Here is a 15,203-nt window from a genome sequence, read left to right as displayed (position 1 = left end):
GCCGGGCAAACTTCCCGACATAAATGTGTATATATATTGCTGCCGGATAAACGGGCTTTTGTCAGAATACCTGAGCTGTTTTGTTTCAATAAAGCAACTCGGACGAATTCCGTCTTTGGTCGCGTCAATTCTTTCGACTCGCGTTGGAGCGCAGCGTCCATGATCGCGTCCATGATCCTGCCAAGTCTCACTGCCGCAGTGCCGCTTTATTGAATCTCGCGAGAGTAGGAAAAGAGTACAACAACAATTACAACAACAGGAAGCTGGCCCCAGGATCATGACATATGATCCTGTATCAACACAAAGGCGAAAGGGACAAACGCCACAAAAAAGTTAACCTAATCTCATCCAAATCAAGTTTTAGTAAAACACGTTTTTATCTTTTTATGAAGTGTGAACCTTTAAAATGTTCAGATTTATACACCAAGGACAGTCTTTCCATACGATGAATGGCGGACATATTGAAAAAGGTCGAGTACTCACGAAGATATTGGATAGCTCTCTCTGAGCTGGTTATGTGTTCAACTCCTAATGCACTCGGCATGGCAGTCTGATCACATGAAAGCCGAGAAAACATTGTTGCCAAGCGGGAGCATATGGCTTTAGTGAGTATGGCCATGTCCTCCACCTTTTCCTCGGCCAATGAGGCGGCACCCTCGGCCGCAGCCACCTCCTCCTGCAACAGCACATTCACCAAGAATCCAAGATACATGGAACAGCCAAACAATTTTGTCGAGGTGTTGTCAAACAGTTAGAAACTTTCATTTCACGGTTATCGATACACAAAGATGAGGGGCCCTGTATTTATTACACAAAGCCGTGGTGCGATTTTCGACAATAAATTACTGTAGTTATTTTGTAGGCAGTTTCTCACACAAATGGGTTATGCCAAACTCCATTAAGAGCCAGTTCATTTTTAAGAGGACGACTGACAAATGAAATCCACTAATCCTTATGGACATGATAACATCTACTATATAAGAGAGATGTCTGTCTGTCTGTCTGTCTGTGTGTCGCCATTTTTCTCAAAGATGGCTGAACGGATCTTCGTCAAACTTTCAGAGGTTCATCAGTGAGTTCTGGGAGTGTTTTAGGCAAAAAATATTGATTAAAAAAAAAGATCGTTTTTTAGGAGTTTAAAAATAATAATAATAATAATAACGCTCGATAGTGCCTAAGCTTTTTTAAATTAATGAGTTATATACTGTACAAGTACATATCCGCATAAATAAATGCAAAACAATCACCAGACATTTGAACACAAATAAATCAAACAATTCCGGAAGTGTACGAAGTTGGTAGTACAGCTTCTTCTTCTTCCTGTTCGGCATCACACTTAACGCAGAAACGGGATGAACGGCACATTCACCAGCATATATTCAATGAAAAGGTGATGAACCCTCTTCCTCCTCTTCCTCTCCTGCCTCCCCCCTTCCCCCTTTCCCCCTGCTCCCCTTCTTCCACTCCCCCTCCCCCCTTAGCCCCTCCCCCGCCCTTCCCCCTCCCCCCTTCCCCTTCTCCCCCCTATCCCCCACCCCTCCCCCCCTATTCCGCCTCCCCCGTCCACCTTATCCCCCCAGCTCCCCCTCCCCCACCCGGCAACGCCGGGTACTTCTGCTTGTATGCTAAAAAAGGAGCCGTGTGTGCGTCCGTGCTCTACCCATTGGTTGGACAGTTTGCCTGACTCCACCCACAATTTCTTAACTGTGGCCAGCAATTCAAGAATCCTTTAGAATTGCCCTTTAGACCTATAAAACACTTTGAAATTTACCCTTTAAAACCCTCTGGAACTTTAGAATTTACCCTTTTGAACCCTCTAGAACTCAGACTTTACCCTTTAGAACCCTCTAGAACTTTAGAATTTACCCTTTAGAACCCTTTTTCTTTCCCTTTATCTTTCTCTTTCTCCCTTTCCACATAACATTTACATACAGAGAATTGGGGTCTTCCCCCCACCCTGAACCCCTCGGACTATGAAAGTTCTTTACCACCTAAAACCTTCATGGGCACACCACGAGAACTAGCAGTTTTCAATTCATTCCATCCAGCAGTCCAGGAGTGAATTAAAGTAAAACAAACAAATCATAGTATGATGTTACTGGATAAAAAAAAACGATACTGAAGGAAAACCTAAGAAGGTTTTTTTGTTTGTTTTTTTTTACACTCAAAATCACAACTGGACATATAGGCAAAAAGGATTGGTAGTTCGACATAGTTTGGGCTAAGGTGGCAATGGGCCCAACTGACTGGCAACTCATTCTTACCTCCAACGTCGTCAGTTTCTCATCTTGTTTGAGCTCCTCGGTCAGTTGGTCATTCTTGGATTCCTCAATATCAGTCTGCCGATGACATTGTACTCACATATATAAATCTTAATAACCAACCAGTGCTTTATTACTCCCCAATATCACAATCGACTAACTCTCTTTTACTGAAATAAACCTCAATCACCATGGTTTTATAGTTGTACCGACTCAGACAATCCAGGCTTCTCGGGTTCCATCACCCAAACATCCCAGTACCTTATAATCCAAACCTTATAAACAGTGAGAGAGGTGGAGAGATGGCAGAACTGGTCTTCCTGTTCCTGAACAAGGCGGAAGAGTGATAAATGTTCAGGCGAACTCGTCTCCAGTATTGCATCTCTCCATTCCAGAGACACTCGAGGAGAGAGGAAAAGACCAGGATTCAGTTTAGTTAAAATATCGCAGATATATATATATATATATCTCCACCGCGTCCACGGTGGGTTATGCTTACACATTGTAAGCAATAACGAACCGTGCTTCATACTAAGATACATACTAAATATAACTTTATGAATATAGGCAAGAATCACTGACCTCCTGTTAAATATCAATTGAGGTTAAAAAAACATTTTTTTAAATTATATAACGGAAACTTTAACGGTTTTTACAGAAATTTTCATTTACAGATGCTTTCTGATGGTTCTGTGATTTTTTCCTCGTGTATCGGCTTCGATGTCTGGCAGCACCCAAAATTTAGCTTTATACATCACCAGGAGGGTACCGAACATTAATATCAGTCAGTCAGTGAGTGGTTAAATGAGCTTATGTTACCAGCGTGGATCGGCTCAGTATGACCGCCTCACCACATGTCACTACAGAGGCATAGGTTTGTTTTAACTGAGAATAATGACATGACTGAACTTGAGTTGCTGTGTTGTCTTGATTTACACCAATCATAATACAGACATTTATTTTGTACAAATTTATTTATAATATTGGTGATATTATTTATTTGTCATCTAAAAAGGTCCAAGTGGTCTAAAGCTCTAAATGGTCAAGGGTCCAAGCTGGTCTGATGGGTCTTTGGGTTCTTTAGGGTCATCTGTGTCTTCATGGTCCTCTTTGTGTTTTGGGTCCTCTGAGTCTTTTGGTTCACGAAGAGTCTTTGAGGTCTCTAAAGGACTTTTTTTTTTTTACTACAAGATCGAGGCTCATGTAAAAGCTAACATTAATCACAAAAAAAAAACGGACACACAAAACATAGAATAAAGGGAGAGGGAGACAAGATGGGGAGAGAGAGGGAAGCACACAAGTACAACAGTACAGAACAGGGACATTGGGAGATCTGTGGGAGGGAGAGGGCTTGGGGGGAGGAGGCATGGGAAGGGGGGGGGGGGGTGAGAGAGATATAAAAACACAAGGACACCAAGGACTTCAAGGAAAGAAGTTGGTATTTCAAACAAGGTGGATCTGGGGTGAATTAGCGGGGGTAGAAAAGATCAAGGTTTTGGATGGGGGAAGATAAGAGATGGTGGTGAACAGCTGTTTTAAAACCTGGAGGGAGGAGTGGGATTGAAGAGAGTGAGGGAGTTTGTTCCAGAGGCGGGAGAAAAGAGGAATGGAAGAGTGAAGGTGAGCAGAGAGTCTTGGTTTTGGCAGTTTCACCAGAAGAGTCATGTCGTTGGTGGATGTTAAAGACCCCATGGTATCCTTCACAAAGAGTAGGCAAGTATCGCCGGCACCTTGGCCAAATTCTAAATTCCTACCCTAACTAGGCGAATGTCAGGCCTGGCCAGGCCGGTTCGTGAAAGACTTGGAAGTTGAAAGCCAAACTTCCCCGGCCGACCCCACAAGGTGGGATAATAGTGGCCGTTAAAGAGTAACAAACTTGGAATAAATGGTCTAGAATTAACAATTGGGTAAACTGGTTGAAACTGGTTTGGATTTGTGAAATGATCTAGAATTACTAATGAATGAACAAGTAAGGTGATTATGTTGATTTTAGATTACCAAGTGAACAAAGTGTTCCAGAACTAACATTTCCATACTACTTATACACTTTCTAGTTATTCTACGGGTACTTGTAGTGGGGCGGCTTAGCCCAAATATTCAAAAGAATTGTGCATTTTGTGATACAAGCACCAAATTTGGCACAAATGTACATTAATATGTTGCGAACATTTTCAGATATTGGGCCACTTGAAATTCCGTAATTTTTTATTTCAAATTTTTTCAAATTTCGTAATTTCAAATTTTTCGGGTGACACCGTCACAATTTCGGTCTTCGAGGCCGGCCGATAGGCAAAGTGTGACCGGAAGGGACGAGGTTCTCCTGACCACGTGGCCCTCGATCTGGGAAGCGAGAGGCGTTCCATTAGTGGACGCGCCCCGCACGCCCGACTTTTGGGCGGCCCCGGCAGGCCGTTTGTTTTGACGTTCCGTGACAGGCCTCGCACCCCCACCTCCGGGCCTACCGGAAGCTTGTGCTGAGTACATCATACCTGAACAACTCAGTGAGGCAGAACACAGCAGTGCACACCAGGGTGACCCCTTCAGTGCATAAACCAATTAACGTGTCCACTGCAGGGCATATAGAAATGAAGTTATTTTCTGCATATAATAATAATATAAGTTCAGTTCTATATAACAATTTCTGTTATCACCACTACCACTACAACTACCACTACTACAAGCTTTGTCTGGAATTTTGTGGACTAACAGACAAACAGACATACAGACAAGCTGGGATCAAAACATTACCTCCTTCCACCATTGAGTGTAGAGGTAAACATCATGGAAATTATATCATGCCCTAGATTTAATTCATGCTTACCCGTGTATTTGCTTCACTGGTTCACAAGGTCTTTTGCATACATGTAATTCAGACTCTCGTCTTCATTGCTGACCACACAATGTTCGCAACATATTAATGTACATTTGTGCCAAATTTGGTGCTTGTATCACAAAATGCACAATTCTTTTGAATATTTGGGCTAAGCCGCCCCACTATATCGGCCGGCCTCGAAGACCGAAATTGTGACGGTGTCACCCGAAAAATTTGAAATTACGAAATTTGAAAAAATTTGAAAAAAAAAATTACGGAATTTCAAGTGGCCCAATATCTGAAAATGTTCGCAACATATTAATGTACATTTGTGCCAAATTTGGTGCTTGTATCACAAAATGCACAACAGATTTGCTATGCTGCTACACTATTGGTGAATCTAGAAGTCAGTTGTGCTCCATGAAACAGTTGTTTGAAAAATTTCTCTCAACATTTTTTGCAGCTACCCATTTCCAATCTCCAAACTCACTGTCCTGTCGCTTGCTCCTCTGAAGCTCTTGAATGTTCAAATATCTTGCTCCCTCCTTTCGACTACATGCTTTGGCCTCAAAAAAACCTCCCAGTGTGCTGACATATCTCTTCTCTCGGGTCATTTTTCTCAGTTTTTCCTTCATCTCCAGATCCTCCTTCTCGGACTGCTCAAGTAATCCTGTCATATTTGTTAGGTTTTCTTCCCTGGCAGAGAAAATGCAGGAGGATACACAGGAAGACATAAAAAGAAGGAAAAGTTTAGCATCAGTGTGTAAGGAGGAGGAATGAAATAGCATGAGATTACATCCCTTTAGCTGGCCACAAACCAGGGCAATTAAACCGTGCAAATCCCAGGCAATTATTGAAGAGTTAAATCGCCCAACGATTGTGAGAAGAATTTGTTAATAATTTTGAAGAAACTCAGGATGAAAAAGAAGAATTAATGAGTGCCAGTTTGCCTGTACCTCTTATTGTAGTTGGCCTCAATGAGTTGCAGAAGTTTCATCTCCTCTTCTTCTGTATCATTTGCTTGTTTTACCAACCTCATGGCAACGGTGTCCGCCTCAAGCTTATGCGCCCATAACCATCGCACGTCGTGACGTATCAAGTTGCATTTCCTCAACAGGCCTCCATACTGTTGTGTTGCCTGTTGGACATGTATATCTATATATATAAAACACAGTTTGTGTTTGTGTGTGTGTGTGTGTGTGTGTAATGTTACCGGTAGACTCCTAAACGGAGAGGCTCACGTACTTGATATTTGGCACAAACATGGCCATTGAGCCTGGGAAGAACATGGTCGACCAAAAAATTTATTTCATAATATTTTTAAACCATATTTTTACCTCAGCGCATTTCAGCGAGGCATATTATGACCGGAATGGCAGAGCAGCGCGCTGATTCGCTCAGAGCGATCACGTGATGTTCCTTGCCGCCATTAACTCAGTTACGCGTTCGCACGTATTTCAGAGTGAAAAGCGATTCCGTTTTTTCACATTTCAGCGAGGAACATTGCCATTCACACCACATACGTTTTTTTCCCTTTCATCTTTAGATCCATATTTTTTGCCATAACGTAGCGCATTATGGCTCTCTCGAGCTCGAGTTAGCCAATCACCTGGGAGCATGAGGCCACGTTGGCCACGCCCACGACACGACGCAGAGTTGCAATCGATCGCTCAGAGCGATCACGTGATGTTCCTTGCCGCGCGATTGCGTTTTTTCACATTTCAGCGAGGAACATTGCCATTCACATCACATAGGTTTTTTTTTCTTTCATCTTTAGATCCATATTTTTTTTCAGTGAGGAATATTATACACGGAATCTGAATTGGTGGCAGAGCAGCGCGCTGATTCGACGATTCGCGTGCCCTCCCCCCTCCCCTCCCCCCTCTCCCCTCCTCCTCCCTCCCCCCTCTCCTCCCCTCCCCCCTCCCCCCTCCCCCTCCCCATCCCCCCTCTTCTCCCTCACGTTTATACACGGAATCCCGGGTACTTCCCTCCCCTCTTCTCCCCTCCCCCCCTCTCCTCCCCCTCCCCCCTCTCCTCCCCTCCCCCCCGTTCCCCTCCCCTCCTCTTCCCCGCCTGGCAATGCCGGGTACTTCCCCCCCCTCTTCTCCCTCCCCCTCCCCCTACCCTCCCCCCTCCCCTCCCCCACCCCTCCCCCTTCTCCTCCCCTCCCCCTCCCCCTCTTCTCTCCTCCCCCCTCTTCTCCCCTCCCCCTCCCCCCCTTCCCCCTCCCTCCCCTTCCCCCTCCCCTCCCCCTCCCCCATCACCCTCCCCCTCCCCCCTCTCCTCCCCTCCCCCCTTCTCCTCCCCTCCCCCCTCCCCCCTCTTCTCTCCTCCCCCCCCTCTTCTCCCTTCCCCCATCTTCTCCCCTCCCCCCCCCTCTTCTCCCCTCCCCCCCCTCCTCCCCTCCCCCCCGTTCCCCTCCCCTCCCCTTCCCCCTCCCCTACCCCGCCCGGCAATGCCGGGTACTTCTGCTAGTCAATGATAATAGAGATTTCAGACAAAAATGATTACGGATTATCATAGTTTTGTATAGATTATCTAGTAAGCAAAAAAAGCAAAGATTATATTATTGGTTGCATATTGAGTATGGTGGTAGTTCAATGGTGAGGTCACTGTTATGACTATACCCAAGGCTTTAAGTTCAAATCCAAATGAAGTCAATAGAACAGTTTCAAGTCCTTGGATTCTAGGGTTTGGAAAGCAAGTTATTATCAGGAAAATTATTATGTGACTATCAAATTGCTGGTAAAAGCCAAATGGATCAATACTGTGATTCATGGACAGCAGCAAAATGTGTCTCTTCTTCCTATTCTGGTCTAAATGTGATACCAGTGCACACTGTGATTAACTCTTAATTCCCTGAGGGTAGCTGGGACGGACACTGAAATGCTAGATCTGTGATTAACCCTTAATGCCCTGAGGGAAGCTGGGACGGACACTGAAATGCTAGATCTGTGATTAACCCTTAATGCCCTGAGGGCAGCTGTGACGGACACTGAAATGCTAGATCTGTGATTTAACCCTTAATGCCCTGAGGGCAGCTGGGATGGAAACTGAAATGCTAGATCTGTGATTTAACCCTTAATGCCCTGAGGGCAGCTGGGATAGAAACTGAAATGCTAGATCTGTGATTAACCCTTAATGCCCTGAGAGCAGCTGGGACAAACACTGAAATGCTAGATCTGTGATTTAACCCTTAATGCCCTGAGAGCAGCTGGGACAGACACTGAAATGCTAGATCTGTGATTTAACCCTTAATGCCCTGAGGGTAGCTGGGATAGAAACTGAAATGCTAGATCTGTGATTAACCCTTAATGCCCTGAGAGCAGCTGGGACAGACACTGAAATGCTAGATTTGTGATTTAACCCTTAATGCCCTGAGGGCAGCTGGGATGGACACTGAAATGCTAGGTCTGTGATTAACCCTTAATGCCCTGAGAGCAGCTGGGACAGACACTGAAATGCTAGATCTATGATTTAACCCTTAATGCCCTGAGGGTAGCTGGGATAGAAACTGAAATGCTAGATCTGTGATTAACCCTTAATGCCCTGAGAGCAGCTGGGACAGACACTGAAATGCTAGATTTGTGATTTAACCCTTAATGCCCTGAGGGCAGCTGGGATGGACACTGAAATGCTAGATCAGAAAAAAGTGCTGTCCACAAGCTCACCTAACCCAACAGAAAAGCAATTGATGAAATAGCTTCCATTTTCTTTGCTGTGGGAATTGAAATTTCCTGATAGAGAACGATACACGATGATGCTAGTTTGATGACAAGAGAATGGTGAATGAATGTGAAGGTAAATTTATTGCTGAAAGTAGTTTAACAGTAGATTTTGGAACAGGTCGAGTTATAAACACGTTCGGTAAAGCTTGTAAATGTTCAACTTATTTACGAGTTCCTGCCAGTCGGAGCCCCACGACGGTGTGATACTCTTACCTGACCAAGACTGTTATGAATGGTTTGTGAACGTTCGGATAAATCAACAGTCGGCCGTGTGTCGTTGCCATAACCACCCACAGCTCGTGCAGCATCCAACACCAGCAGGTTCAAAGGAATCATCTGGGTGATGAATACATGAAGTCAATAAATATAAAATCATAACGAAGAATTAAAAAAAAAATAATGCTTTGCGTTCTTTACACAAGCGTTAGGTGTTGGTATTAGAATGGTCACAAACTCACAGGTAATTTTTACGTGGTGAATAAAACAGACGCACAAACCTCATTCTCGATCTCCGTGATTTTATCTCTCTCTTCCTTTTCTATCTTTTCCCACTTTTCCAGGTTCTGCCACCAATGCTCGAGACATTTGACATCTTGAACTTCCTTTATTTTAATTTTTTTCCCCTCTTTTTTCCATTATATTGAGCATGGAGCAGTTTTCATCCCGTTCTCTTTCCAACCGCTCGATCTGTTGGCATGGGGAACAAGTGGACAGACAATGGTGTTGTTTAACACACAGCTCACTCACACATGTGGATGGAATCGACAGAGCGTATATTGAAGTATGCATGCTAACCGCCATGGGAAGCAGAAAATAAATGCACTTTTCAGGCGGTTGTTTTTGTTTTGCGTTCTTGTTTGTTCCGAGACGAAGCATTTCCGCCTGAAATGCACCTCCTTGCTTCCCATGGCCGTTTGTATACATCTATCCACGTTCTTTTGATTCCATCCATTGTTCTACCTGTCCGACGACACAGATCGACACCAACTTTCATGGTTAAGACCAGCTTTCCATTTCACTTGTACAAACGCTTCTTATAGGTATTAATACCCTGACTACTGGGATGCATTTTAAACTACAGCTCTGATGTCACATCCTGACTCGTTCCTCATGTTCTATTATATTATTGACCTAATTTTAAATATCATGTAAAAATAAAAACTCACAACTGGAATAATTCCTGATGAAGGCCATACTGCAGCAAAATGTCAGGCTAAACCATTGCTCTCATGACCATCGTTGTGGTAATTGCCTCTGACTCTTTCACCCACACCCACTATTGCATTTCATCATCTGTAATCACATGTAGACCAGACATTCAAACTTATGTCTCGGCCTATGTTTTAAACCTGCATTCTACATCCGTGGGAAAAAAATAAAAGGTATGTTTTTCCATTTCGATTCGAGAGCGTGCAGCATAGATCAAAATGCACACAGTGAGGCATCAATAGTTGGCTGGGGGTCGGGTTCAGCTTTTTCTTTTGTAGTATGGACTATCGGTCAAACAGGGTGGTCCGATAGGGTGGTGCACTTGCCTTCTGGCCTATCTAGTCTGGGTTGGATTTCTCACCCAAAAAATAAAATTGCATCACAAAGTGCTCCATCCCTCAGACGGACATTAGGCTGGGTGTCCCATCTTCGAGCATTTGTTGGTGGACATTGAATATCCCACAGCCAAGGCCCGTTGAATAGCTAGAACACTGAACAGACGAGGATGCAATAGAACAAAAGGAACAGCAGAGAGAGAGAGAAAGAGAGGGGAAGGCGAGAGGCGACACTAACAGCAGGGTTGAAGGTACAAGTTAAAGGGAGTCTTGGACAAATAATGGGTGTGCGGTGGAATGACGGTAGGGGAGGACACAAATGGGGTGGACAAGGTGAATGGCGAAGCAAACTCACAGGAAGGAACAAGAGAAAAATGACCACAGTGTGGTCACCAGCTGCGACGTGTAGAATCATGAGGATATCCGTTGCAATATGCGCTACCAAATTCGACCAGTCATTAAATTATACGCATGCACTAGTGTCTTTTTGTCTTTCAGCTAAATTTATTCTGGTTTCTTCAAACAAATCGCGATTTTAGTCGGCGATGTTCTTACCTCATACCAACACACGTCCGAGTGTATGCACATGCGCGATTCAAAAAGGCACCCAACAACAAGAACAACAACGCGGTTCTTTCATAGAGCTGCTCGTCGCAGCTAAACACTGTAAATTTAAAAGGAGGTGGGCTTCGGGGGGGATGGGGTGGGTAGAAAAGATCATGGTTTTGATTGGGGGATAATCGATAGTGGGGAACAGCTGTCTTGAAGACTTGGAGGGAAGGATGAGATTGAAGAGGATATTGAAGTGGGTTCCTCAGGTGGGAAAAAAAGAGGACCAAATGAGTGGAGGTGAGCAGTGATTCCGGATTTAGGAAACTAGTACACCCACTCCGTACAGGAGAGGAAGGATGGGTCATGGTATTGTCCTGTCACCAGCGATTAAAACCTCCGGATGACGAATAGCCGAACGTTTTTTTTTTACTCCCGAGGCGTCCGGCCGAAAATGCTGGTTCTGGTACGTGCGAGATGAAAGGCTGCAAGACGCTTAGCTGACGAAAAAAAACGGGTTTAATCCCGAACCCGCAATGAACAGACACGACAGTAAATTCAACAAATAATGATTTCATGAAAATAAATGTAATACGAAAGTGTCAAAATAAAAGTTGAAGTAAAAACTAAAATTCTAACTGAGGTACCTCACATGCAGATTCAAATACATACACAAAGGGAAAGGTAAATTAAAAGGAAATCCCCCTTTTTGCCGGCACTCAGCTTTGGCCTCAACGAGCTTTTAGGAGCTTGGCAACTGTTGAAACTGGTGGGGTCAGTCGACGAAAGGACCGCGCGTCAAAGCGCCCCAAAATGGCGCCGGTCAATCACACGAGCGCACCGAACTGTGAAGCGGCAGCCCAAAACATCTCCTCTCAATTCCTGGCCAGCGAGCACAACGCGGCCCCCTGCTCCCCCTAAGAGCACCACAGACCAATAACACCTCCTCCTCGGACTTTGCCAAAGTTCCCCAAAAAGCTCCAAAAGCTCTCCTCACAAGCGCACACACCGAGCAAGAAAAAAACGAGCCACCTGAGAGACGCGCTCTTCTTCCTCTCACTTCCTCTCAAAGCTTCTTGCTCTGACGTCACCCCGACCAATTGCCAAGCTCAGTGGCATGGCCTGCCGGCTCTGCAACTCCACGCCCCTCGTACCACTTTGGGGGTAGTGGCCTGCCGGCTTTGCTTGGCGTGAGTGTTAGTTAAGGCGTGGCTTACTTGCCGATCGGCAATGTCCGAGTACTGTCGGCAGTTGTGGTGGTTTAATGGAGGTTTTGCATGGCCGGCCTGGTTGTAAATGTAAAAATGTAGGGAAAAGCCACAGGGGGCATATCACGTACTGGGGAAAACTAACTTTAATCCCCACCTAGTTAACACAGCTTCACCCCTTGTGTAAAGACACACACAATCTTAAGCTACAGTTTCCCTACTTAAATACATCGAGATTTCTCCTTCGCGTCCACGGTCCATGCTATAACTATACAATCCTATCTTTACTATGGGATTCCTCCATCTACCCCCCACAAATGTAACAGTATTATCTTATTTGGGATATATAGATTACAGTAGATCTAGGCTCTGGTCCGTTAGTCTGTGGTAGACGCTATGAGCATATAATGCCTCAAGGATGTCGGCATTCCTCCAGATTTCTTACAGTTTCATGTTAAACAGCAGGAGCGACTGTTTACAAAGGTTTTTTTGTTTATACACGTTTGTGGTTTATAATTTATTTTTACTTTTGGTAGGCTTGCCAAATGACATGCCACGATAAGCTAATTATTCACGTTAACATGGTGTTTGTCCAAGGAGGAAACACCCTTTGGGGAGAGGGGTTAAGACCCCTAAGAGCCCTAAATCCCTTTAGATCCTTTGCAACTACGAGACCCATTAAGACTACAAAGACCCCGAAGACCCAAAGACCCAAAAAACCCAAAATAACCAAAAGACCAAAAGGACACAAATGACAAAACCACACAAACGCATCCTGGCATGAGTCTGCGATTTTGGATTGCCCTTTCTTGTTACCCTCGCCAGAGGAGAGGGTACTGCATTTGAGTCCATTTGTCTGTTTGTCTGTCTGTCTGTTTTGTTTGTTTGTTGGTCTGCACAGAATAAATATGATTTTCTCTGCAACCGTTGGTCCGATTGACAGGAAATTTTCACCATAGGTGCACCTCTACCTTTAGAATTTTTTAATGATAATTATGACGTCATATGTCACGTGGTACGGGCGCCATCTTGGAAAAAACAAAAAGATTTGCACCTCTATATCTCCGAAAGCACTGAATAGAAAAAATTGAGACATGGCTCATTGTAAAGATCTCTCCATGTGGAATAACGTATGTTAATGATTATGTTAATATAAGGTGCCTCCATTATGACGTCATAATTCGACAAGTACAAAACTTTATCCGATGAAGATGAAATTTCTTGAGCATCATCTAGGGATAAATTGAGAAAAAATAATAATGATGACTTCATCGGTCACATGGTTCGGCCGCCATATTTGTTTTAACACAAAAGCCTTAAAAACCACTAAAAGCACGTCCTGGCAATGGTTTGCAATCTCTGATTACTTTTGTTATTAGAAGCGGCCATCGAAAAGCACCACGATGTAGTCAATGTAGTTGTTCTGCTCGGAACCCTTGTGTATGTGTGTGTGTGTGTGTGTGTGTGTGTGTGTGTGTGTGTGTGTGTGTCATTGGTTGTTATCTCCATTTGCAGGCTTCAGGAGGTGGAACTGAGTCCTCACAGGACCCAAAGTATCCATCTCCACTTCGGTAAGGGATCATGGTTCATGGACCAAACTGTTCAACGTTTTCAGGGTTTTGTTCCAAGGGCTCTTTTCAGGATCGTCACCGAACCCCGGATTGCCTCCAGTTGGAGTTAATTTGTGGTAATATTCCCGGGGATGGGTTTTAAAATTTCAGTGAGGTTCTTCTTCATCACTCCTGTTGCTCCAATTATCACTCGTACAATTTTGATGTCCTTCAGCTTCCAAGATCGCTTGACCTCATTTTTGAGGTCCTGGTATTTGGACATTTTCGTGATTTCTGCGTTGTTTCGGCCAAAATCGCTGGGTACTGATATCTCATCATCAATGCTGTCTTTTCATTTTTGTTCCTGAGTACAATGTCCGTACGCAATGCTTTGTTTTTTATATTCACGCTCGATGGAATCATCAGGTCGTACGTGAGCATGACGTCCTCGTTTTCAATGATTGCCCTTGGTTCGTGTTTCCATAAGTTTTTTGGTACTGGGATGTTTAAATTTTTGCAGATATGTCAATGAATCACTTTGCATACTTTGTTGTGCCGTTGTGTGTAAAGTTGTTCTGATGAATAGGTTTTTGCATCCCGAGAGCAGGTGACTAGTACTTTCTGTTTCTGTCTTGCAGAATCTACACTTGTCTGTCTGGCTCAGTCCCACCATCTTTTTTAAATCCATTGGTGTAGTGTCCTTGATCTTGGGCATTTATTATGATTCATTCACCATCCCAGTTGAACTGACCTCTTCTTAGCCATTCCAATGAGCCTTCTTTGTCTATCCCCACTCTGTCCAATTCATTTTAGTATTTTTCTGCTCATTTGTCATTCTCCCAGTTGTTGGTGTATATTTCTTGATATTTCTTTTAAATATTTATTTTGTCTTTTTTGCAATTGATGGGGCTGTATTTGTTGCTGTTTCATTTTCCTGTGCGCCATCTTCTATTCACACCTGTTTTTGGAAATTCTTTGCAAGGTGAGTTAGGGATACTTTTTCAGGTTTGTTGTGTTCATGTTTGTTTACAAATTGCATCCAATAGTCTGTTGAGCATTTCACATACTCAGCTAGTCCTACACTCGTCGCTCTGTGCATTGTTCATGTTTGTTTACAAATGTTCATGTTTGTTTACAAATTGCATCCAATAGTCTGTTGAGCATTTCACATACTCAGCTAGTCCTACACTCGTCGCTCTGTGCACCTGGTTGAGTTAGATCAGGCTGCTCCCTCCCTCTCGTCTTAGCAGGTACATTTTAGGGATGCACTGGTTTTTGTAGAACATTTTGTGGATGGTAAGGAGTTTTCTTGTTTTGATGTCTAACTTGTTGATTTCTGATTGGGGCCAGTTTATTATTCCGCAGCTATATTGGAACACTGGTACTGCGAGCTGGTTTATGGCTTTGTTTTTGTTTTGTTTTGTTGTGTGTGTGTGTGTGTGTGTGTGTGTGTGTGTGTGTGTGTGTGTGTGTGTTTCTCAGGTCCCCCTTTCACACACACAAACACCTACGGTGTAAAATGTCACATTACATTTCTATTTCTCCAAG

At 44.0% G+C, this 15,203-nt stretch overlaps 1 protein-coding gene and 1 long non-coding RNA gene across 4 annotated transcripts in view; both read right to left on the bottom strand.

Annotated features, from left to right (window-relative positions):
• Positions 1–15,203, bottom strand: part of LOC137432380 (uncharacterized) — a 515,673-nt gene that overhangs the window by 80,104 nt on the left and 420,366 nt on the right. The gene's annotated exons all lie outside the window — the stretch shown is intronic.
• LOC137432382 (uncharacterized) lies at positions 615–2,553 on the bottom strand. The gene is made up of 3 exons (XR_010985487.1): positions 2,537–2,553; positions 2,265–2,339; positions 615–676 (listed from the first exon to the last, which is right to left on the bottom strand). It is a non-coding gene; the product is annotated as an uncharacterized LOC137432382 (long non-coding RNA).

The sequence above is a fragment of the Myxine glutinosa genome, chromosome 8 (assembly GCF_964187855.1).
Source record: "Myxine glutinosa chromosome 8, kmMyxGlut1.1, whole genome shotgun sequence".
Classification (NCBI taxonomy): domain Eukaryota; kingdom Metazoa; phylum Chordata; class Myxini; order Myxiniformes; family Myxinidae; genus Myxine; species Myxine glutinosa.
Note: the sequence above shows the minus strand (reverse complement) of the source record. Positions and strands in the feature narration are given on the sequence as shown.